Source organism: Gopherus flavomarginatus, chromosome 1 (assembly GCF_025201925.1).
Source record: "Gopherus flavomarginatus isolate rGopFla2 chromosome 1, rGopFla2.mat.asm, whole genome shotgun sequence".
NCBI lineage: Eukaryota > Metazoa > Chordata > Testudines > Testudinidae > Gopherus > Gopherus flavomarginatus.
This window is the reverse complement of record NC_066617.1, coordinates 223795853-223821515: the sequence shown is the minus strand read 5'-3', so window position 1 is coordinate 223821515 and position 25663 is coordinate 223795853.

Below are 25663 nucleotides of genomic sequence, written 5' to 3'. Positions count from 1 at the left end.
GATCTTTGGCAAATCACTTAACTTTTTGGTGCCTCTGTTTTCTCTCCTATCTTTTGTCTGTCCTGCCTATTTAGACCCTGATCTCACTCCCACGGAAGTCAACAGAAGTCTTTCCGTGGTCCTCAGTGAAGTTGTATTAGACCCTGGCACTGTAAATTCCTCCAGAGAGGGGTTGTCTCTTACTAGATATATGGAAGCTGCCTAACACAATAGGGCCTCAAGCTCAGTGGCCTCCAGGCTGTACTGTAGTTTTAATAATATATATTATATAATTTTATTCTTTTGGAGCCTTTACATAACAATATACATGTGTGGTTTATGTATCAGAGGGGTAGCCGTGTTAGTCTGGATCTGTAAAAGCAGCAAAGAATCCTGTGGCACCTTATAGACTAACAGACGTTTTGGAGCATGAGCTTTCGTGGGTGAATACCCACTTCCTCAGATGCATGTAATGGAAATTTCCAGGGGCAGGTATATATATGCTAGCAAGCAAGCTAGAGATAACGAGGTCAGTTCAATCAGGGAGGATGAGGCCCTGTTCTAGCAGTTGAGGTGTGAAAACCAAGAGAGGAGAAACTGGTTCTGTAATTGGCAAGCCATTCACAGTCTTTGTTCAATCCTGAGCTGATGGTGTCAAATTTGCAGATGAACTGAAGCTCAGCAGTTTCTCTTTGAAGTCTGGTCCTGAAGTTTTTTTGCTGCAGGATGGCCACCTTAAGGTCTGCTATAGTGTGGCCAGGGAGGTTGAAGTGCTCTCCTACAGGTTTTTGTATATTGCCATTCCTAATGTGTGGTTTAGTAACCAAAAACATTCTTTCTGTATTAAAGAAATACTTACGGGTGGCATGTGTGGGGAATAAAATAATAGCATTATATCATCAAATTGGAGGGGAAAAGAAAATAAAGATTGAAATAGGGATGTAAAATAGCAGCCCACCAATTGTGTGCCATTATGCCCTTGCATTTTTCTCTTTTCTTGCTTTCCTTTATTTATTTTCATAGTTTAGAGTTTAGTTTTAATATAGAAAAGTTTTAGATTCTCCAGCTATTGTAAACTATTCCTGTTATCTCAATATCATTAAATATGGACACTCTCTTAGAGCCAAATCCTCACCTCTCTCATATGCCATTTACTTCCAATAAAATAACTCCCATCAGAGTCACTATTGCATGGGTAAGGTGAGCAGGGACTGTTTCACGTCCTGTTGAAAGCACGACAGCATTCACGCTAGTACTAAACACCAGTTCCCCTGATTATTGTTTTTTTAAATTGACAAATTAAGTTCTCCTGCCTCAGGTGAACAAGAGTGACCCAAGCAGGAGTCACATGATATACAGTCAATCTCAGCTGTGACTTCTTACACTATCCCCTTGACACCTGCAATTGTTTTTTTAAATCCCATGGGTTCTCTTAGCCTTGCTGGTAGTACAGTCGTGACATTGCCATTCTGTGTGTGTGTTGGATGACAATGAGTTAAACCATATAATTGCCACATAGTAACCTGTGATTTAAAAAGGTCCCTGGACTATTTCACATTATGAAGCATTCATTTCCCTGCTAAGATTTGTCAATGTCAGTGATACCTATTATCAGCATACCACATCAGCATCATTGCACAGTCATATTGTCCTCAGACCACAATATTATTTGGACAGCTTCATCCCTGACAAATATACTTACTAGGGTCAAATCATTCTCTCTTGGATGGTGGAAACAGCAGGAGATGCAAGGTAATGAGCCGGTAGTTGGATGCTCCTGAAGTTGAGTCACTGCATGTGTTCTATACTTGCAAGTCAGTGGCCATGGAGACAGTAGAGAAGAACAAAAGATGGGCCCTAAAGAAATTAGCATGCTCGACAGTAAAAAATTGACAATTCTGGTAGAATTATAGACCTTGAATCACTGTTATCCTGTGCTCCCAGAAATTCTGGACCGTGGAATTCTGGTTCTGCAGCTTGCATCACAAAGAGGAAGGAAAAATATTCCCAAATTTTGCAGAAAAATAGAAGTCTGTAAGTTTTAGGTCAACATAGACTCAGCTAATTATAGGGTCTTTGCCTGATATACAGTATGTAAACATTTGACTTTTAAAGTTCTAATAGTCTCTTAAGCAAAGATGGGCTGATTCAAGCAATGATCCAGGTGCCTCCAAAGTTAGAATTTTGGGACTCAGGTTTTCCTTTAGTATCCAAACAAACATGATGGCTCCCACAAAGCAAGGGGTCTTTGTATGTTTTAATACAACACCTACCTGATATTAGCACCTGCCACACATTTATGTTATCTTACTCCTTAGATTCTCCAACTTCCTACCCTACCCCCTCAGATTCTCTTTTCTGCCCACTAGCTTCACTTTCAAAACAATCTGTTGGCAGAGTGAGGTGAATGATGCATGATACTGGATGAACGACTTCCTCTTGGGCTAGGCATATTTTGGCAAATATAAGGCTGATTTTCCTCTCATTTACACCAGAGTATATAAGGAGTAACTCAGTTGAAGTTAGTGGGAGTCACACCAATGTAAAACTGGTGACATGAGAACAGAAGCACACTGTATGTCCAGGACCGGCACTAGGGGTTTTAGCGCCCTAGGCGCACGGCAATTTCGCTGCCCCGCGTGCTGCTCCTGCGGATCTGGTGGAGCTGCCGCAGTCGTGCCTGCGGGAGATCCACCGGAGCCGTGCGAGCAGCCGACCGTCCGCAGGCACGACTGCGGCAGCTCCACCAGAGCCGCGGGAGCAGCCGACCGTCCACAGCCACAACTGTGGCAGCTCCACCGGAGCCGCCTGCCATCCCCTCCAGCAAAACGCCACCCGCCAATAATCCTGGTGCCCTAGGCGATTACCTAGGCCGCCTAAATGGAAGCGCCAACCCTGTGTATGTCATGTGATATATTTGCATTTACTTTGGTGTTCCCAATTGTCACATTGCTCAGGTTTGAGCTTTTCTCAAACTTGTGAATTATATAGTCCAGGCTCACTTGAATTTAGCATTTTCTCTGCCAACCTAAAAAAATAGTGCCTTTAGTTTTGGGGTTCTGTTTTAGCTTTCTGCTTCTGTTTTTATTATTATTATTGAGTGACTGTCACAAATTCAGCTCCCTTGAAAGTAATGGAATTAGACTGTCAGCCAGTCTTTGCTTTAATGGATTGAGTCAGTGCTTTATATCTGTAGATTCTGTGCTTGGGAAATTCATCTTTCTGAAACTTTCCATGATTTTCAAGAGAGAAGTTTGCAGCAATGGCAGCTGGACATAGCCAGGAAGTGGAATGCTTGGAATTGCAGCATGTCTGAGAAAAAGAAGAAGCCTATCTACTTATGGAAAGTATAATAATCACCAAATATTAGCCCAAAATGAATGGACTTTCATTCTAAGATTCACGGGTACTTCTGTCACAGTTTCTGTGAAGTTCTGAAGCAGAAGTTTTGACAGAACGCATTTATAAAGACTAATTAATTTTGAAAACATTAGCCTAAAGTGTTTGTTTTGAAGAACTTTTGTCATTGTCTATCACTAAAAACTTAGGTGGGTAATGAAAACTAAAACAAACATGGCATGCTGAAGAAGATGTAAGCAAGGATGACAGTAGGTCTGGCCTACGGCATTTTCAATGTTGTGCAGAGAAACTGACTACGAAGGAGCACAAAGATCTGGAAGTCCAGTTTATGTAAATTAGCTTCACCTCACACCAACAGAAAGACTCGGCAAATGTACTGAAAAGCCGTGGCACAAGAAGACACTACAGAAGTTAAAGTTGTTGATCCTCCAGTAAGTGGAAGCTAGTTTTCCTCAGCTGAACTTTTTCCCAAGTCCTTTCTGTTCTATGGAGATGTTTCATGGCATTAACATCCCTGTGTTCATTTAAATGGCAGGTTCACATGCTGTGTCCTGTTGAATACATAGCTCTTTCTGTTATTTGTAGAAGACTTCAGAGGCATGTCTCCCATTAGAAAGACTAAACTGCCGTTTCTCATTTGCTTTCGAACAACAGTTGAATGGGTTCCAGAAAATCACTAAGATGCCTGATTTCTGGCACAACTTGACCTACAGACACATTATCATCAATACTGACTGTCATGGGACAAGAATCACAGGAAAAGTCACTTTCTAATGCTGAACAAGGAACTTTCTTAGAATTACATTAAAATACTATTAAGGTTGCAAAGTCAAAAGTTAGGCAATGCCTGAATTCAGGCAGGCTGTGCATTCTGTATCCATAGGAAAAAAAGTCTGGTACAACAGCTTTTTGTCATTCTTCACTTCCCTTTTTCTGTTCAAGGGTAGGATCTACGAGTTACTCCCAACAAGAGATCTGGTTAGGGTGACCCGATGTCCCAATTTTATAGGGACAGTCCTGATTTTTGGGTGTTTCTTATATAGGCTCTTATTACCCACTATCCCCGTCCCGATTTTTCACACTTGCTGTCTGGTCATCCTAGATCTGGTTAATGTTTGGTACAATCTCTAGCTCTGCACATAGTTCTGCCTATCATCCCTTGGGTATTTTAATATCCATAACAGAAGAGAAGCATGGGCAAGACATACACCCATGCAGAGGAGTAAGGAGGCACTTCAATCTCCTGTAGGGGCTACATCATAGGTCATAGTATGTAGAGGGTATTGACACCAGGGGGCACTACTACCCCTGAAATGGATCTTTACTGGCTCGTGGTGGAGCAGATGACTGTCATACCAGTGAAAAAGGTCCACAGTAATCAGGGCCAGCGCTAGGTTTTTTGCTACCCCAAGCAAAAAAATTTTTGGCTGCCCCTGACCCCAGCCCTGGGCTCCTCGCCGCATCCCCCTGCTGCCCCAGCCATGGGTTCTCCCCTGCCACCCGCACCCCCTGCTGCTCCAGCCCTGGGCTCCCACCCTGCCACCTGCACTCTCCTTCCACTCAAGCCCTGGGTCACTGGTAACTCGCTCTCAGAGCAGGTCATTCAGCAGGAATTTTAGATGTGCACAGAACAGACAGGATTGGTTCCCATATGGTTACAGAACTGCAGTAAAGTGGAACAATTTTCAGCTTGTGTGATTGGAGAGTATCTGGATGCATATTATAAGACTGTCCTACATAAATGAGGAAAAGTTGAAGCACCTTGATTATTCTTTTGTTCCACTCTTTGTTTCTATGGAGAATTTGCCAATGCAATATCACTGTCTTTCTTTTAAACAAATAAAACTAAAAAAAAAAGGCAATGGCTGTTGAAAATAGCAATTCCAGTCCTAATAAACACTGGGAAGCATTTCTTGCTCAATTTTATCCTACTTTTTCTACAGCAAGTTACAATGGATCAGTATATTTGATTTGGGAGAAATGACGTAACAGCTGCCCAAATTGAGCTTTAACACTCCTGAATTTTGAGATGTTCAAATATGGACGGCAGGTGCTAGATTCCCTTTCTGAATATTAGCTAAATCTGGAAAGGAAAAGTCAATTTCTGCTTCCATTGCTCAGAAGTGGAAATCCTCCCACGTGCCTGGTACTGTATCTAAAGCTGCCCAGGTCCAGAGCCTCCCCTCCCTTACTTTTCATTTTAAATTCTAGTGGGATCCACATACCTTCCTTGCTAGGCTTCAGATAGAGAGGGGCACTGTCCATTTAGTCCATCCAATTCCTTCTTTGGGGGCTGCAAGGTGAGGTCACACCAATATCCCTAATTCAGTCTGGGGAAGTCTTCAGAAGGGGATATCTGGGCCAAAGCCTACTCCTTGGGCATACTACTAGGGTTATCATTTGTCCATATTTTCATGGACATGTCTGGCTTTTTGGGTTTTAAATAGATGTCTCGGAGACATTTGTTAAACTCTCAAAAGGTCCGGGATTTCTCTCCCAATGCAGAGTGTGGTGTGGCTGGCAGGGAGGTTTGGCTGGATTGAACCACTTGCATGGGGCCTCCAGCAGCCAGAGCCCCTCCTCTGATCTCCCGCTCCCCTACATCCTCAGCGCACCACGCCGGCAGCATTCGGGGAGGAGGGGCAGGGCTGTGGGCTCCGTGGAGGAACACGGCAGCATGTATGCTGCGCAGAGCAGACACACTGGTCTGAGTGGCACGGTAAGGGGGCTGGGGGGTTGGAGAAGGGGTAGGGAGTTTTGGGGGGGTCATTCAAGGGACAGAGGGAAGGGGGGGTTGGATGGGGCAGAGGTTTGGGGGCAGTCAGGGGCAGAGAAAAGGGGGGGTTAGATGGTCAGGGGTTCTGGAGGGGACAGTCAGGGGACAGGCACTGGTTGGATAGGCATGGGAGTCCTGGGGTTTTGTCAGGGGACAGGTAGGGAGTGGGTCCTGGGGGGAAGTTAGGGTGGGGAGGGTCTCGGGTGGGGCAGTCGGGGACGAGGAGAAGGGAGGCTTAGATAGGGGTTGGGGTCCTTAGGGGCAGTTAGGGGCAGCGGACCTGGGAGGGGGCAGTCAGGGGACAAGGAGCAGGGGGGCTGGATGGGTTGGGGTTTCTGTAGGGGGCAGTCAGGGGGTGGGAACTGGGAGGCAGTGGATGGCAGCAGGGCGGGGCTACCCTTCCTCCCTCCCTATGGAGTGTCCTATTTTTTGAATGTTAAAATATGGTATCCCTGCCCTTCCCAGTGCAGCTCTCCATTTCACAGCAAGCTGCAGCATGAGGTCTCAGCTACTTCACTCCCTCCCCCTCCCTTTTCTGTTGATAGTGGCCAAGGGAATGCTGGGAAATGTAGTTCTTTCCCTGCTCCAGGGCTGGCTCTATAGGCGGGGAGCTAACCAAGGAACTGCAGCTCCCAGGGCCCCCTGTTGGTTCTCAGCTCCCATGCTGGATCCCTGCCAGCCCTGCAAATGGGCTGCCCCAAGTACCTCCTTGCTGGTGCCTAGAGTCGCCCCGAAAGTAATTATAATTTCCAATGTGACTAGTTCTCCTAGTTCTACCTACCATCCAACATGGATTTTTCATAGACAATTAAGGAGGATAGAAGGAAAAAAGAGGAGAAAAGAAGGGACAGATCAACACAGATCATGCTTATTCCCTGAGAGATTACCGGCTAATTATTTCTTAATTAGAAATGTCAGGTAATCCCCCCCACCCCAAGAAAATCATGGGTAAAAATGATCAATTTCTATTTCTCATGTTTTAGGAGTGCAATTTTGCAAGCTTTCAAAGCCAAAAAGATGTATTTTTAATAATGAGGTCTTTTGATTAAGAGAATCCCCATGGTTCATCTTTTGCTGAAAGTGTGCTCATTGTAGGAATATCTTGCTTTAAATGAATATGACAGGCTCTCATTTTGGTAGAAAGATTATAAAGCAAATGCCATTAAGGACCATTGGCTGTAGAAAAGTGCTTGTGGTAAGCGCTCTGTAGTAAAGCTCAACTTATTTTCTCTTTCACATTTCCACGCTTTCATTTGATTTCTTTTTCATTCATCAGTCTAGGTGAAGCTCCAACACTGGTACGGAATAAATAACTCCCTGAAAATATGCCTTATAAGTAACTAGCTCATCCAAATTCATCTAAGCTCTGCGCTAAACTCCTGAAAGCTGTTCATAGAACTTAATGTGATTGAGTGATGACTAGGCTACCCATATATTGCCATCTAATAGAGGCATTTTAAAGGAGGTGTTGGCAACATTCATTCTGAATTATTCCCCATAAGTTTCCCAAAAGCTATTTTCTCTGCACTGAAAAAATACAAGCTCTTCCTCCTTACTGAATAAGTGAGTTCATTTCAGCATTAAATCGTAGAGCTTGTACACTTAATGTTCTTAATGTCCCTGACTGTCCTCCCTACCTCTTTCTCTAGATATATGAAAAGCCATTCAGTAATGAATTACAGTGCAAGTTCTTCTGGAATCACCATGAGTTTATTATTTAAGCTAATGCACTCAGCATTCTCCTGGCAAAGTCTGTCTCATATGGAACGTATGGACTGTAACATTGGTTAAGTTAGCATGGTGCTGTATATCTGTGAATATTCTGTGGTGCCTTTTGATGCCATTAATAACCTGACTTTACTGTGTGTCTAAATTAAGGTATTGTATTTGTTAGAGATAGGGAAAAGTAATCTTGAGCAATTTGTGTTTGCTCATACAATAAAAAGTGAAGACTGACAGATGGCAAAGGCTTCCCATGCATTGGGTAGTCACTGCTTTGAAACTGGAAATTCACATATGCCTGCATTAAATGAAGACATGCTTCTCTCAACAACAATTTAATTATACGACATCACATGTTTGCATAGGGAAACACAGGGTTTATTATGCCAGATCAGCCTACTGGCCAACCAGGTCTAGTGTCCTGTCCACAGCAAAGGTTAATGCTTGACCATTACTTTGCAAAGTTCATAACTGACTGCAAGAAATTGGTCCAAACTGAGCTGAGATAGATATCTCTCAAGCCTATGATTTCATATCTCAGCATCATATCTATGCCACTAAACCGATTTGTGATATTAAGAATACAGAGGTATATTTATATTAATTAGGGGGAAATGGCGAACAGTATTATAGTTGTGACATAAATTAACACAAGTCAGGAAATCCATGCTAAGGTATATTCAGTGGTGTGTGATGATATACAACACACTGTATTTTATATTCCATCTGTGTTCTTTAAGACCACGGTAATAAAGACACATTCTGATAAGATGTATAAGGATTAATAGCTTTTACTTGGGATTTCCTCACTTTTCTCAGTGCATGAAACTAATTTAGGCCCTAATCTGCAAATGATTGTTCGTTGCTGTAACCTGCACCTGTATAGACCCCCACCAAAATCAATTGCAGGTTCAAGGCCTTTGGGTGAAATTCTCCTGTGCCAAGAGTTTCAGAAATGGGTACTGGAAACATGGACCCCAAAATAAATGGCCTGATTTTTTGCAAGTGCTGAGTCACTGAAATCAATGGGAGCTGCTGAGTGATCAGCAGTTCTGAAAAATCAGGCCTCTTAGTCTGGTGACTAAATATAAATTTTGGAACCTAGCTTTAGATGTCCATATTTTAATGTCTTGACCTAAGTCTGCTGAGAACCCCATAACTGTTGCCTTTAACATGGACTTAATGAAGTGAAGAGCCTATCTGAGCTCTCTGCATGTCAGAGAATTTCAACTTTAGTAACTTTTCTGGAGGAATCCTCTGGCATTTCCCGCCATTTGCCCCTTCCTTAAAAGGCTCGTAGATTGTATGTCATAGGGACTCTCAATTTGACCACAGTGGGCTGGATGTAGGTCCCTGTGGAATAATACCACTTTACTGCTCCACCTTTCTCCTGCCTTGGGGGATGCATTTTTTCTGGAGAATAATGTCCTGTTCACCAAAGGCTGACCTGCTGACATAAGCAATAAACATATACTTCATGCATAGCAGCTGACTGAATGGCCCTTAACATTTAAAATATAAAATTACTGCAAGTGCCTTTGCCTTTTAAATTCACCGTAAAACCCAATGTTTCCAACTGTTTGATGTTTGGAGAGCTCCAATTCAGTCCATACAAAGGTGCTTTGCAGCTACACTGATGCAGCTGAAAATATCGTGTGGGTAGAAATGGAGTGCCACTGGTGACTGGCAGAATATTAATAAAATCTTCCCTGTGCTCTTTTATAACTATTAGGTGGTATTTTGTCATGGTATAGTATAACTTAGTGAATTTGTGGATCATTGACACATCTGCATCAGGTATTAATGAGATAATATTACTAGAACTAGTATAAATGGAAAGTATAGGTCTATTGAAATCAATACAACTGCACACATTAGCATGCTACAGGTTCCACAAGAAAGAGTTCATGCTTAAAGAAAAAAAGGGAACAGAAAGTAATTAGCTGCTGCTAATACAGATTATAGTACAATTTTTCAGTGCTACCTTTAATTCTTGTTTAGTGCTAAGAAATCACCATAATAAGAGGCTTAGCTATGTCAGAGAAAGCCACTTTTCCAGCAATAACTCAGCCATTTGATATTTTTTTAAGATTAAAAAAAGCAATTAGTCTAATAACAGATTAAAGACCTGCAAAAACTCTGCTCTCTCTCTTTTTGTACAAAAAATAAGCTAATTTCTTAAATGATATGTAGAAAAATATAAAAATGGGCCATATTTCTTCCTGTCCCCACTAACTACAAACCAGTCACACTGAGTTTTATTCAGTTTTATGCAAATTTATTCCTAAATTGAAACATGTTGCCTGATCTAAAGACTCATGAACCAGAATTTAGTCCTGCAGCTAGTTTTAAATTCAGATTAGAGACCTCTTCCCAAGGGTGTTTATATTTAAAAACATTGACATGAGATAAACAAGGCTGGGGTATATTAATCACATTATTAAAAGGTGCCACTCCCTCCCACAGTCTGGTCCAGCTGGTGTGAGGATTACTCACTCTTCCGCCCATGCACAGCCAGCACAAGGCCTGACACAGCTGAGGATGTGCCAAGACTGCTGTCTTGCTGCACTGCAAAAGAGGCTGGGAAGAGGTGGGGCCATGGCAATTGGACTGTCCGCACAGGGGTGGAGAGCAGGCTGTATAATCCTTCACATCAGGTTAAATGCCTCAGTTTGTCTCTCAATGTATGTGCATGCTGTAAAAAACATCCCCTGTGGCAGCAAGTCTTAGAGTCCAGGTTACCTGACTTGGTCTTGTGCTATAGGGCTAAAAATAGCAGTACAGATGTTCCCACTCCTCTTGCTAGGTTTCAGAGCCTGGGTTCCAGCATAAGCCCAAATGTCTGCACTGCTATTTTTAGCCTCAGCGTGAGCCCGAGGCAGTTGATCCAGGCTCTGAGACTCACAGTCATGGGATTTGGTTGTTTTTTTTTTAACAGTGCGGCCATACCATGAGTGACATCTTCAGTTCTCTGAGACAGATGCTAACAAAAGCCCTGCTGAATGTTATTTTTCAGTACTCACACATGTATTAGGTTCTTTGCAAGGAAGGGTATTTTCAATCAATGTGTTAACAGAGTCAGTGAAGGGTCATGCAAAACACCAGTTCTTTATTCCCTTTGATAAGCTTTTGTGTGGAGCTGCTCTGTCTTGTTGAACAGCTATTGCATAGTGCCCTAGATCTTGCAGATTAAGAGCCAAATTCTCTGTCTGGGTGACAGCTATTTGGCCACTACTGAGGGCCAGCTCCAAATGCCTTGCAGAGAACTAGTCAGGCATCAGAGAACTCTCCCTGTTGATCTGTGCTGTAGCTGGCACCTGCACCTTTGCCCCTCCTTCCTGTCATGGATGGCAATCCTCCACTGTTGCAAGATACATTAAGGACCCCTAAACCTATGGCAGAATTTTGAGTTGCCTGCCAGCAGCTCAAAGAGGAATTTGGGGGAAGTGCTGGAATGAATTCACTCCTAAGAGTTTGTTTCTGCAAAACTCCCATTGCCTTCAATAGGGCCAGGCCTGGTCTTAAAATTTTATATTTCGTCAGTAAAGTTTGTAATGTGTTTTGGGACCTATTTGGAGAAAGGCACATGTCACATTAGAAGCAGAGCATTTGTCTTGGAAAGAGGTAGGAAAGGTCACAAGAAAGCTACTGTCTCACCTCTTCATTTATTTTAAAATATATTTGATCCCGTACTGCAGGCAGCTCACAAATTTATAAGCAAGAATGCTCTGAGACTAGGCTTTCACTTTTTCTGACAGTAAGCTTTGGGACTGAGGTGGAATGTGTTAAGGGAGAGATGTATTCAGAGGATCTTAGAATCAGGATCAGGTCTCAAAATAATGATTTCATTTCATCTAGGAGGTGCTTCTTTTTAACTATGCATCCAGGTCCTCTGATAGTGGCAGGGAGAAAGTGAAAATGGGTCTGGTTTAAAGTGGCAGGTTCTAAACAACACCTCGATGTACTAAATGAAGCCATTATTTTGTGGATTGAGAGTAATTACAAGACACCCTGGTCTGATGGCTCAAAACTTTCTCCCTTGTGACAAAGTTAACTTTAGAAAAGCATGAGCTTCTTGAAGAAGCATCAGAGTGGGAACACTGGACGGATGCAGTGTAAGAGCAAGACGAAAATAAGAGGAAGCATTGTACTTTGATTATTTTTCTCTTCTCTTTGCAGTTTGGGGGGGGTTTGTGAAAAGAGCTTCTTACTATGTTGTCCCCCACCCCCAAATTCTCACGCCTATGTTTAAAAAAAGAAGCTTTCACTTTAGGCAACAGGAGAAACATTTGTATTATTAAAGAAGATGAGTAAAGATTGTTCTTAGCAGAACAGATCTGTACTGCAACACAGAGATGTGGTATTTCAGTTAAGTATCATAGTTAATCTGCTATATATGCTATAGGAACTGCCTTCTGTAGTCAAACATTTGAGCACTTGCTTAAATCTCAGAGATCTCAGAATAGTTTCTGCAGCAACAGCTTCTATAATTAATTGAATGTGTAATGCAGTCCTTTTGAGGTCTATGATTACTCGGCTAAATGTTACCCAAAGACATTACAATATCAATAGCACTACTAGTTTTAATTAAAACTTTGAAATGTCTTCCTGTTGAAATATTCATTATTGCATTTGATTATGTTATTTTGTAATCTTCTACACTCTCTTCTCATTACATATTACCAAGGCTTTGGAAAAGGAGGCGTCTTCAAAGGACGTATATTTTCTTTAAGGGCAACAGACCTTGGAAAGGTTTTTTTAATTTTGATTTTGTCAAAAACAGTCAATGGAGTGCATCCCTCCTCCCCCAATCAAGGCCATAGTCCGATAATGCAAGTAATGCCAACAAAATCCTCTCTGATGGGGGTGGATGGTGGAATAGGTTAAATAAATAATGGGCTGAGAGATGTGCTGGCCGCTGCTTCCCGCCGCCCCCATTGGCCTGGAACGGTGAACTGCGGCCAGTGGGAGCTGCGATAGGCTGAACCTGTGGAGGTGGCAGGTAAACAAACCAGCCCAGTCCGCCAGGGTGCTTACTCTGGTAAGCCTCATGCCAAAGGTTGCCGATCCCTGAAATAACCTATTTTCTGGATATTTGTATTGTAATCTCCACTCTCCTCCTCACTGATGGAAATAAGATTAACATTTTCTTCCTAGTCCCAAGTAGATTTGGTGAATGTCATAAAAACCTCCACAGAGTTTGCAGACTTTGCTCTAGAAAGGGCCAGGATTGGGAAAGTAAAGGGATTTTTAGATTGGAAAAGAAGAGTGTTGGTATTGAAAGGTGTGAAATCTTCCATGCAGCCATGTTGGCAATAACCAGTACTAATGAGCCTCTCTTTTAATTAATATCAAATTCAATATGCAAAGAAAAATAATTGATAATCCATTGTAAATATTGGAGACTGAGGAGAAAAAAACACAACAGAAACAGGCCTACCTAACATGTGGTCTCCTGCTTCTAAAAAGTACACAGGCATTACATACAAGATATTCCTAATGTGAACTCTCCATCATACAACAAAACCTAATTTAGGGTTTATGGGGTCTCATTGCTCAAAGCAAGGGGATCAGGTGTGTATGGCAGGAATCTTTTGTCTCTCAGAGGAAGAACACTGGCATTGCAAGGAGTGGGTCCAGTACCAGGTGATTCAGACCCATATCTCTGCAGGGCTCTGGCAGCCATTACTCCTAGGCTATCTCAAGCATCCACGGGAAGACTAAGCTCTTTTACAGTCAATTGTCTTTGCCAATGGGCCATTAGCGCTGTCTGGCTTTTCCATTGTTGTACCTGAAGGGCTGGTTGGGGGTGACACACAAAGTAACACATTTGAAATACCGACACATAGATAATATTCCTAACTGTAGATACAGAAATGGTGCAGGCATTCAAATTAGACAGTCACATTTGGTAAATCATAACCTCTCCCATGATATCTCATATGAGCCATCTTGCATAAAGTATATCTGAGTTATGTCACATTCATATCATAAACATTTTTTCATAAAGAATGTGGAGTGAAACATCATACTCATCCCTTCAAGTTTGGGATGCCATTTTACAACTTTTATACTTGCCTGTCACAGGTTCTGCACAGGTTTCCATCCTCTCATGTCTGTGCCCTGTGCTCAGACTGGTCAAATAAAGAGTCCCAACGCCTTTCTCAACTGTTGCACCTCATGTCTTTATTCACAGTGTTTCATGCAGTCCCCAATTCCCCTAACAGCTGTCTCCCCCATAGACCCATCCCAGCGTCTTCTGGCCCCTGAAGCTCACCTCAATTAGTCCACAGGCAGCAATTCAGCCCTCCTGCATCCTCCCAGGTTAGCCCCTTACTGAGCTTTTCCCAGGGCTTATATAGCTCTCCCAGTCCTCAACCCAGCAGTCTCTAATTGGCTCAGCCTATTACTCTGAGCCTCTCCTCATTAGGGCCCACAGCTGGGCTCCCTACTGCATGCCTGGGCCTCTGCACTTGGCCACTCTGCCTGTAAGCAGGGTGCGGCCAGCCTTTTTAGCAGGGCATCTACGGGGTTCACCTCTGGCCTACTACACTGCCCTATACTTCTACGTTTGCCTTTATGAATAGCATCAGCATGTTGATACTGGGGTGGGGATTCGAGGGCTGACAACTTCCTGAATGGTCAACCCATTGCTCTACTAGCTGCTAAGCTATTGGGGCAGGCTTCATTCCATGTTTTTAATAGGTAGGATGAATCACCTGGGCTGGAGTGACAGAACAAGAGATATTTCAATTTAGTTTATTTTTTTCCTTTTAAAATGTTCTAATCTAGCATGGCACATAAGCAACAAACTGTCATATTTGTCACTTTCTTTAAAAATGGATTTTTATAATCTTAAATTCCACCTGCTAAATCTCAAACAAAGTAGACTTGAGCCAGGTGTTTGTTTGTCAGTTCTCTTTACTTCTGTGACCAAACACCACCAAGATTCCGTGCCTGGGAAATAATGTTTCTTAAAGGCACAGCTGTCGAAACATCAGAAGTTACTGTAGAAAATGAACCACTTATTCAAGTATGAAACATGGAGAAGAATTAAGGTGAGAATACAGTTTGTAGATCAGGTACAGCATTCCTCAAAGATCATACAATAGGTATTGGCCATCTAATCACTGGCCATCATTAATGGAGCCAGCAAAAGATTGTGAATAAGTGCTTTCTATAACCAGGAGTTGGGGGAGGAGGGTAAGAATGACTTCAACAATAGAAATAAATGAGCTGATGCTCATAGGCTGAAGAGAGTAAGAATCAGTTTGCTAGTGCTGCTGCAAATGCAAGAACAACTGATATTTTAATAAAACTAATCAGCACTATTTCTTTACCCCCTTAGTAATTGTATGCCTTTAACAGTCATTAACTTGTAAGTAACAAGGGAATGTATATTTCCTTGAAGATCTGATCTATTCAACAAAGTACTAAGGAGAACATCTTAGAGATACTGTTATAGAGGGGCGTTCTTTATTCTCTCCTCCATGACAACTACTGCATATGATTTTCAGAGATTTACAGATTTTAAGGGCAGAAGGGACCACTTTTATCATCTAGTGTGACATCCTGTATAACACAGACCACAGAACTTCCCTGAATTAATTCCTGTTAGAACTAGACCATATCTTTGAGAAAAACATCTGATCTGGATTTAAAATATGCCAGTGATAGAGAATCCTCCACAATCCTCGGTAAGCTGTTTCAATGGTTAATTTCCCTCTCTGTTAAAATGTGTCCTTTATTTTTAGTCTTAATTTGTCTAGCTTCTACTTACAGCCATTATACCTTTGTCTGCTAGATTGAAGAGCCTTCTATGATCAGATATCTATTCTCCATGTAGGTATGTAAAAACTGTGATAAAGTCATCGGCTATTTGATCAGTAAATACATTGAGCTCCTTCAGTCTATCACTGTAATACATGTTTTCCAGTCCTTACTCACTCTCTTCTCTGAACCCTCTCCACTTTCTTTCAACATCGTCCTTGAATTGTGAATACTAGAATCTGACACAGTATTCCAGTAGCAGTTGCATCAGTGCCAAATATAGAGGTAATATAACCTCCCTACTTCTACATGATATTCCCCTGTATATACCTCCAAGGACTGCATTAGCCCTTTATGACTGTATTGTAGTGGGAGCCCATATTCAGCTGATTATCCTCCAGGACTCCTTTCAGGGTCACTGAAGGAATGCCTACTTCTTTGTTCCTAGATGCATACATTTACATTCTGCCATATTGAAACACAAATTGTCAAGTGTTCCAGAGAGCTCAATATCAGTCACCTATCCTCTTCATTATTTACCTATTCTCCAATCTTTGCACCATCTGAAATCTTAATCAGTGATGATTTTATGTTTTCTTCCATGTCATTGATAAAAATGTTAAATAGAGTAGGGCAAGAATCTATTTCTTTGGGACTTCACAAGAAACACAGTGGAATCCAGTGATGATTCCTGATTTATTGTAAATTTTTGAGACCTATCAGTTTAATCCATTTAATGTGTGCCATGTTGATTTGGTATTTCTCTAGTTTATTAATGAAAATGGCATGTGGCACAAAGGCAGAAGTCTAAATTTATTACATATACACTATTACTTTTATCAACCAAAACTTGTAATCTCATTTAAAAAAAGATATCAAGTTATTTTGACAAGCTCTGTTTTCCATGTTGATTGGCATTAACTATATTTCTCTCCTTTAATTCTTTATTAATCAAATCCCTCTCAGCTGTACCATTATTTTGTCCAGGATCAATGTCAGACTGACAAGTCTATTATTGCCTGGGTCAACTTATGTACCCTTTTTAAATATTGGTACAACATTAATTTATTTCCAGTCTTCTGGAACTTCCCCAGTGCACCAAGATTTATTGAAAATCAACATTAATGGTACAGACAGATCCTTGGCCAGATTTTCAGATGCCAGTTATATGGACTGCTGATTTTAAAATGTCAAGTTTAGTAGTTGATGTTTACCATCTTCCTTAGTTGCTGTTGTAACAGAAACTACTTCATAATCATACCATATGCCTATGTCATCTGCATCATTTCCCAAATACACAAGAGAAATATACATTGAATACTTCTGGCTTTTCTGTATTATTATTGATAATTTTACCATTTCCATCTAGTAGAGGACCAATACCATTGTTAGGATTCTTTTTGGTCCTAATACACTTTAAAAACTACTTATTGTCTTTAACGCTACTGGCCAATAGATTTCTCCTTTTGTTTTTTAGCTTTCTTGATCAATTTTCTACAATACCTAACTTCTGATTTATATTAATTATTTTCCTTTTTCTCCCATTAGCTGTATACACAATACGGTATATACAATACAGCTAATGGGGAAAAAGGGAAAGTAATTAACATAAATCAGAAGTTAGGTATTGTAGAAAATTGATCAGGATCTATCTATCTATCTGCTTTCTCTTCCTCATTAAACAAGGTGGCAGGTTGTTTTTTCAATCAGGGTGGCATTCACTCTCAATTGTAGTTTTTTGGGCTTCTAGTAGAATGTTCTTAAATAATTATCATTTACATTTTTCTGGTTGTATTCTTTATCCCATCTGATTTGGCTCATAATTGTTATCAGGTTTGTGAAAATGGCTCTTTTAAAGAACCAAGGATATTTATTACTAGTTTGGACTTTATATTTGTCTGACTATGCAAACAAAATAGTCAGGTCATGGTCACTAGTACCTAAGCTTCCACTAATTTTTAGTTCTATGATCAATTCATCTTTATCTGCCAAGATGAAGTCTAAAATATAATTCCTCTGTGTTGGATGCAACACTTTTTCAGTTAGGGAGATGTCATCTATAATACTTAGAAGTTCTGAGGACATTTTACTACTGGTAGCATGAGACTGCCAGTATACGTCACTCAGATTGAAGTCCCCCATAATAATACAACTTGTTTCCCCCTACATATCGCAGATAGAGGCTTAAGGAACTGGTCATTTTGCACCACTGACATTCTGCCTCATCTCTCTCAAACCATCTGCATACTAAGATGGTCTGTGAGGGTAACACATAATGAGAAGAGGAAGTCTAGGAGAAAGTCTAAGTGAACAACAGTTGATATCAGTCCACTCATAGAATGGCCCACCAGCTGTAAAGTATTATCCTTTAGAGCAGTTATGAGCAACCTGCAGCCCATCAGGGTAATCTGATTGCGGGCCATGAGACATTTTACTGATGTTGACTGTCCACAGGAACGGCCCCCCGCAGCTCTCAGTGGCCACGGCTCACCATTCTCGGCCAGTGGAAGCTGCGGGAAGTGGCGCAAGTGTCAGGGACATGCTGGCTGCTGCTTTCCACAGCTCCCATTGGCTGGGAATGGCAAGCCCTGGTCACTGGGAACTATAGGGGGCCATTCCTGCAGATGGTCAACATCAACAAAATGTCTTGTGGCCTGCAATCATATTGCCCCGATGGGCCGCATTCAGCTGCAGGTTGCCCACCATTGATTTAGAGCCATTTGAAATTGATGTTCCACCAGTCTGTGGATGAGCCAATGAAATATCGCCATACTCCAAGAGGAGCTTAGCTGATCACAGACCTCCAACTGGAATAGGTGATAGCCAGACCACAAAAAGGGTCCAGAGATCCAAAATATTTATTCTGTGTCAAATTCAGTCTTGGGACTAGAGCACAAAAATCAGATTAGCTTTAATGGGATTTGTACCCTCTTGTGCCAAGGCTGAATTTAGTATCCCTTGAATAGGAACTAGGACTGGCTGGCTCACTACAAAAGCAATTTTCCCTCTCTTGGTATTGACACCTCCTCATCAATTATTGGGAGTGGACCACATCCACATTGACTGAATTGGCCTTTTCAACAGTGGTTCTCCACTTGTAAGGTAACTCCCTTCTCTTCATGTGCCAGTATATTTATGCCCGTATCTGTAAATTTCACTCCATGCATCTGAAGAAGTGAGGTTTTTTACCCATTAAAGCTTACGCTTAAATAAATCTGTTAATCTGTAAGGTGCCACTGGAATCCTCGTTGTTTTTGAAGATATATCATGTCTACCACTTCCCTCCATCCACAAGGCTTGTTACTCTGTCAAAGAAAGCTCTCAGGTTGCTTTAACATGATTTGTTCTTGACAAATCCATGCTGTTACTAATCACATTATCGTCTAGATATCTGCAAATTGATTGCTTAATTATTTGCTCCATTATCTTTCTGGGTACAGAAGTTAAGCTGACTATAATTCCCCAAGTTTTCCCTTTTTATAGATTGGCACTATATTTGCCCTTTTCCAGTCTTCTGGAATCTCTCCCATCTTCCATGACTTTTCAAAGATAATCACTAATGGCACTGATATCTCCTCAGTCAGCTCCTTGAGTATTCTAAGATGTGTTTCATCATGTCCTGGTGACTTGAAGACATCTAACTTGTTTAAGTAATTTTGAACTTGTTCTTTCTCTATTTTAGCCTCAGATCCTACCTCATTTTCATTGGCATTCACTATGTTAGACATCCAAACATCACCAACCTTCTTGGTGAAAACCGAAACAAAGAAGTCATTAAGCACCTTTGCCATTTCCACATTTTCTATTACTTTTTTTTCCCCTTCATTGAGTAATGGGCTTACCCTGTCCTTGGTCTTTCTCTTGATTCTAATGTATTTGTGTAATGTTTTCTTTTTACCCTTTATGTCTCTAGTTAATTTGATCTCGTTTTGTGCCTTGGCCTTTCTAATTTTGTCCCTACATACTTGTAATATTTGTTTATATTTATCCTTTGTAATTTGACCTTGTTTCCACTTTTTGTAGGACTCTTTTTTGATTTTTAGATCATTGAAGATGTGGTTAAGCCAGGGTGGTCTCTTGCCATACGATTGTTTGCTCTTGTGCCTTAATAATGTCTCTGAAAAACAGCCAACTGTCTTCAATTGTTTTTCCCCTTAGACTTGCTTCCCATGGGATCTTACTTACTAACTCTCTGAGTTTTCTAAAACCTGCCTTCTTGAAAACCATTGTCTTTATTTTTCTGTTCTCCCTCCTACCATTCCTTAGAATCATGAACTTTACCATTTCACAATCACTTTCACCCTGTCTGCCTTCCACTTTCAAATTCTCAGCCAGTTCCTCCCTATTTGTCAAAATCAAATCCAGAAAGGCCTTTCCCCTAGCAGCTTTCTCCACCTTCTGAAATAAAAAATTGTCTCCAATACATTCCAAGAACTCGTTGGATAATATGTGCGCTGCTGTGTTATTTTCCCAACAGATGTTTGATTAGTTGAAGTCCCTCATCACTGCCAAATGCTGTGCTTTGGATGATTTTGTTAGCTGTAAAAAAAAGCCTCTTATTCCTTGTTAGACAGTCTGTAATAGACCCCTTCCATGACATAACACTGTTTTACCCCCTTTATCCTTATCCAGAAACTTTCAACAAGTCTGTCTCCTAGTTCCATCTCAACCTCAGCCCAAGTGTATGCATTTTTAATATATAAGGCAACATCTTCTCCTTTTTTTCCCTACCTGTCCTTCCTGAGCAAGCTATACCCTTCTATACCAATATTCCAGTCGTGCGTATTATCTCACCAAGTCTCTGTGATGTCATAGCTATGTTTATTTATTAGCAGTTTGAGTTCTTCCCGCTTATTTCCCATACTTCTTGCATTAGTTTACAGACATTTAAGATATTGGTTTGATTCCCCACCCCCAAGTTCTGTCTTGTCTCTCCCTTATCCTTGCTATAATAACCCATGTGCCCCCAAAATTCTAACCCTTCTACCAGGTCTCCATGTTTTTGACTTAGCTGTGGGCTATGGTCACCTGCCCCCTTTGAACCTAGTTTAAAGCCCTCCTCACTAGCTTAACCAGTCTGTATCCAAATATGCTTTCCCCTTCCTTGATAGGTGGACTCCATCTCTACTTAGCAGCCCTTATACAGCATCTCTTGGTCAAGGAAGCTGAAACCCTCCTGGTGAAACCATCCTCGCAGCCAGGCATTCACCTCCAGGATGCATCTGTCTCTGTCTGGGCCCCTACCCTTGACTGGAAGGATCAAATCTGCACTCCCAGCTCCTTCACCCTTACTCCCAGAGCCCTGTAGTCACTTCTTATCTGCTGAGGGATGATCCTCGACAATCCTTCCATAATGTCTCAGATACGGGTCCCTGACAGGCAACATACCTCCCGAGATGTCATGTCAGGGTTACAGATGAGTACCTCTGGCCCCTCAGAAGATAGTCACCATCCACCACTACCCTACATTTCCTCCTGGGAGTGGTGGCTGTGATCCTCCTAGCCTTGGGGGTACATGGCTCCTCCTCCTCCACCTTTCAGGGTGGTTCCTCATCTCTCATTGCCAGGGCAGCATAATGATTTTCCATCACCATGGTGGGTGGCTTGGGAGTAGGAGTGGAGCACTGCCTTCTGCCAGAAGTAACCAGCAGCAAGTATCACTTATCCTCTGGCTTTTAAGGACTTCTCTTCTAGGTCAGCACTACCACCTTGTTAATCACACAGCGGGAGGTGATCACAAGGCTGATCGAGGCAGAGCAAAGATGATCAAGGATGACCCAGGAAACAAAGGCTCAAACAGTCCCAGACACACAATCCCAACTGACTCTGTAACTGAAATAACCTGAAAGAGAAAGAAAAATACATACAGCCAAACAAACTCACTCACCCCAAGGTTAGTACATGCACCTTGTTTGTTCAGCACGGGGATCTCCTTCTCCCCTTCTCAAATTCCCCTGTTTGTGGTCCTCTGTTTGCTAGGGCCTCATTGTGGTGGATGCTTTACCTCAAGAGACAGTCACTGCCTTGGGGAGTGTACACTCTAAATAAACATGAGAGACGAATGATGGAGGGGAAGCAGAGGCACAAAGAGGTGAAATGACTTGCCTAAGGTCACGGACTCAAGTCAGTGACAGAGCTGGGAAAAGAATCCAGTCTCCTGCCTTCCAGTCCAACACCTTATCCGCTGGATCATGCTGCTTCTCCACACAATGGCAGACAACTAAAAAGAAACAATACAAGAAAGAGAGTTAAACATTTTTTGTAATCTTGCGGTATAATTGATTCCTCTTTCCAATCTATCAAAGCAAAATAATTAACATGCAGCAAAGCTGGATTGCTTTAAAACTCTTTGTGGTTTAAACAGCCAACCCAGCAATCAGCATTTCTGATTACTCTCCCCTGTCTTCCTGTAAGTGCTTAGACAAATACTTGTTCCACAAAACACAAGAATTATCCCATGTGTTTACCATAGCTGTTGAGAGCTCTTTTTCCAAATGTATTGAACTGAGAATTATTAGAGCTGGACATTAGTCGGCATCTTAAGTAAAGGGGAATGACTAGAAAAACTTCTGTAACCAATATTTTCAAGTAAGTTACAGGCTGTAAATTGTCACTGGCTTATATTTAACATGCATATTAAGCAATGTTGTGAATAAATATTATTCACTTGTAGTTATAATTCCAGCTATTCTGGAATTCAGACAATTGTGATTTGAATTGGTTAGTGTTGTAATACCAGTTTCTGTAAAAAGTACATATAGGACTACCAGATTAAACCAGACATGAAGGATGAAAGCAGCAAAGAATCCTGTGGCACCTTATAGACTAACAGACGTTTTGGAGCATGAGCTTTCGTGGGTGAATATCCACTTCGCCAGATGACATACATCCAAAACATCTGTTAGTCTATAAGGTGCCACAGGATTCTTTGCTGCTTTTACAGATCCAGACTAACACGGCTACCCCTCTAATACATGAAGGATGAAAAACCTGAAGAATCAGACCCTGAAAAAGAGCTCTGGGTGAGCTTGAAAGCTTGTCTCTGTCGCCAACAGACGTTGGTCCAATAAAAGATATTACCTCACTGACCTTGTCCCTTTAAATCCACATGGCAGTAGTGTTCAGTGTAAAGGCTGTGAATTCAGTGTTAACCTTCTCTTTTCCACCTATGTATGTATAGCTCCTTCTGGGCCTGGTAAGAGTGAAATGCAGGAGAACTGACATGGTTCTTCTGAGAGAAGGGACTAGGAAGTTGTGAGACAGCAGACGTACTCTGCAGGACCACCCACTGTGCAGGGTGGAAGCCCATGCCAAGGTAATTTTATCCATGGGAATGTGGGTGAGTTTCTGGACTGGCTGGGAGAAAGGCAAGAACACACCTTGAATGGGCAGACTAATCACAAACACTATGTAGGGGGCAGTGCATCAGACTGTGACTGCTTCTACGTCCACTAAGCTGTGGCACTAGCTCTGATTGAACTGCACAAGAATTCCATACCCTGCATTTAGGAGGTGGGGTGAGTTTCACTCCTTTTATACTATTTATGTGTATATTTTGGCATTATGCAGGGGCCAGATTTCATCATTTGGTGGCATATAATCCTCTGATGACTTCAGACCATGGCAGACCTCACAACCCAGAGGCCAAAATATGGGATGCCTTGTGTACAAAACTGCACTCTGATCATCTGTGGCAATTGCCAGCAAACTCACCCATGTCTAGACCACCTCAGCCCTGGGAGAGAGTGAGCCAAAGGGGCACCAGATCCCTTGACTTTCTCTTGTGGTGCACATCCAAGGCTATATTCAAATCCTGCCGCTTCTTCCTGCAGATTAAAAAATATCTTCCCTTTTTTCTCTGCCCACACTGCTAAAACTCTTGTTCAGGCTCTCAGCAACTTAATTACTGCACTATACTGTACTATACTCTGATACTCATATCATGCCCCTTCTCCCCTCCCAGGTCAATACAAAAAAGCAGCTGGTAAGATCATCTTTCTTTCTCTCTGACCATGTCACCTCCTTTTTTGAATCCTTTCACTGACTTTTCCCCTTGAACACAAACCTCTCAGGTTAATGTTTACAACACTGCCTCCCTCTGTATTTCTCTGCTCATCTCTTACTTATCACGTGTCCCCCACCCACGATTGCTCTTCCAATGATGCCAGCCCTCAGCACCCTTGTGTATGATCTTCCTACAAACTGGTTTGTGCATGTTCTCCACACCATGGTGAATTAAGCCGCAAGGCCCTGTTCTCCTTTGAAGTCCTTCACAAGATGAAAACCAGTTGCAAAAATCAATGTTCTTGATGATGGTGTTGGTGAGGTTTTTGAGGAAAATTTTCATCAGAAATAATTTTCAGTTTTTGTTAGTTTTTTGTTTTCAGTGAACTCTTCCTAAGTGCTTTTAAGCTGTTAGACAGTGGAAAAAACATTTCATGAAAAATATTGCAGACACTATTTCTCTGGTTTTTTTTCAACTAAATTTTCCAACCAGTTCTACTCTGGGTTCATTGTTGCAGTGATAGCTCCAAGTAATTGTTCAGTGAATGATGGCTAGGTGGATTGGCACTCAGGGGGAATTGATATTATTTATTTCAAACAGAATTTTTTTTCAAATGCTTTTGAGCCATCGCCTTGTGTTCAGAGCTAGTCTCTGTAAACATGTGATTTAACTATTGTTCTTTTTATCCTCTGTTCTATTGTTCAACACATTCACTCATTTTAGCTTGTTTTATCAGGGTAGTGACCATATCTTCCTGTGTGTTCGTATAGCATGTAGTGCAATGGTGCCTCAGCCCTGATGGGGCATTTTGGTGCTACTGCCATACAAATCTGATAATAATTATTAATTGCTAGTGTCTTAGCTTTGGGCAATCAGAGAGGAGCATGGCTGCCAAGAAAGTAAGAAGCATGTTCCATCCACAGCTGTGTTCCAGTCCTGGATTACCCTTTCCCCCCAGCCAAAGAAATACTCCATCAACTAAACTCCTAACTTATTCTAACTCAGAGCTGGAATAAGCTATGTGGAGGCTAGCTGAGATGAAAGATGGGAACAGAGCATAAGGAAGCAGGGAAAGGGCAGGGAGGGCTCACTCTGGGGATGCAACTTTAGGAACTAATTTGGGAGCAGTGACTCAAAGTAAGTTGTGGCAGAAACCCCTCAGACTTAGTTCACAGAGTCACACAGGACATTTTGTGAAGTACAGGATATTTACTGTACCTTTCAGCCCAGTTTTATTCCTTTTTATAGTATAAATGTCCTAAAAGTGTGATTTATGACTGAAATTCTTGGAGTGTTTCAACTGCAGTGGAAAAAACTCTTCTGACTCAGTTCATGGCAGCACTTCATAAGGTTGTAAGATGCATTGTTTTTATTGCAGTTTTCTAAATGGGACTAAACTGATTGTTAAGTTCTGGTGGTTAGTACAGCAACCTTTGTCATGCAGCTCGCCAACATAAGTTCCTTGGTGTGCCTGGCTGGTTTGTTTACCTGCAGTGTCCTTTGTTTGCTGCTCCAGGCCAATGGGGGCTGCAGGAAGCGGTGCGAGCTGAGGGATTTTTTCTTTGAGTTCTGAAAGGGCAGGTAAACTGACCATTGGTTTCATGTGGTGCTTTATTAAAACCAAGACTGGTCCATGAATAAACTAAATAGATAAACAAATTTTTGCATGTGTATTAAGGATGGATTGGTTTGAATGAATTCCCCCAAATGTTTACCCAATAGGAAGCCAAACAGAACAGAAGTCAAAACAAGGTTCAATTTGGTTTGGTTAAATATTTGAGTTTTTGCCATTCATTTACTGTTCTCTGGACTTCCTGGTTTCTCCAATTTTACAGATGGATGAGTAGCAAAACATTACAAAAGGGGCTTTTCTTGCGGCATTTCTGATCTGTTTCGAAAGGGGAAGCATCAACACCCACAGAAAAAATCTGAGGGATGTGCTGGCTGCTGCTTCCCACAGCCCCCATTGGCCTGGAGCGGTGAACCGCAGCCAGTGGGAGCTGCCATTGGCCGAACCTGTGGACGTGGCAGGTAAACAAACCGGCCCGGCC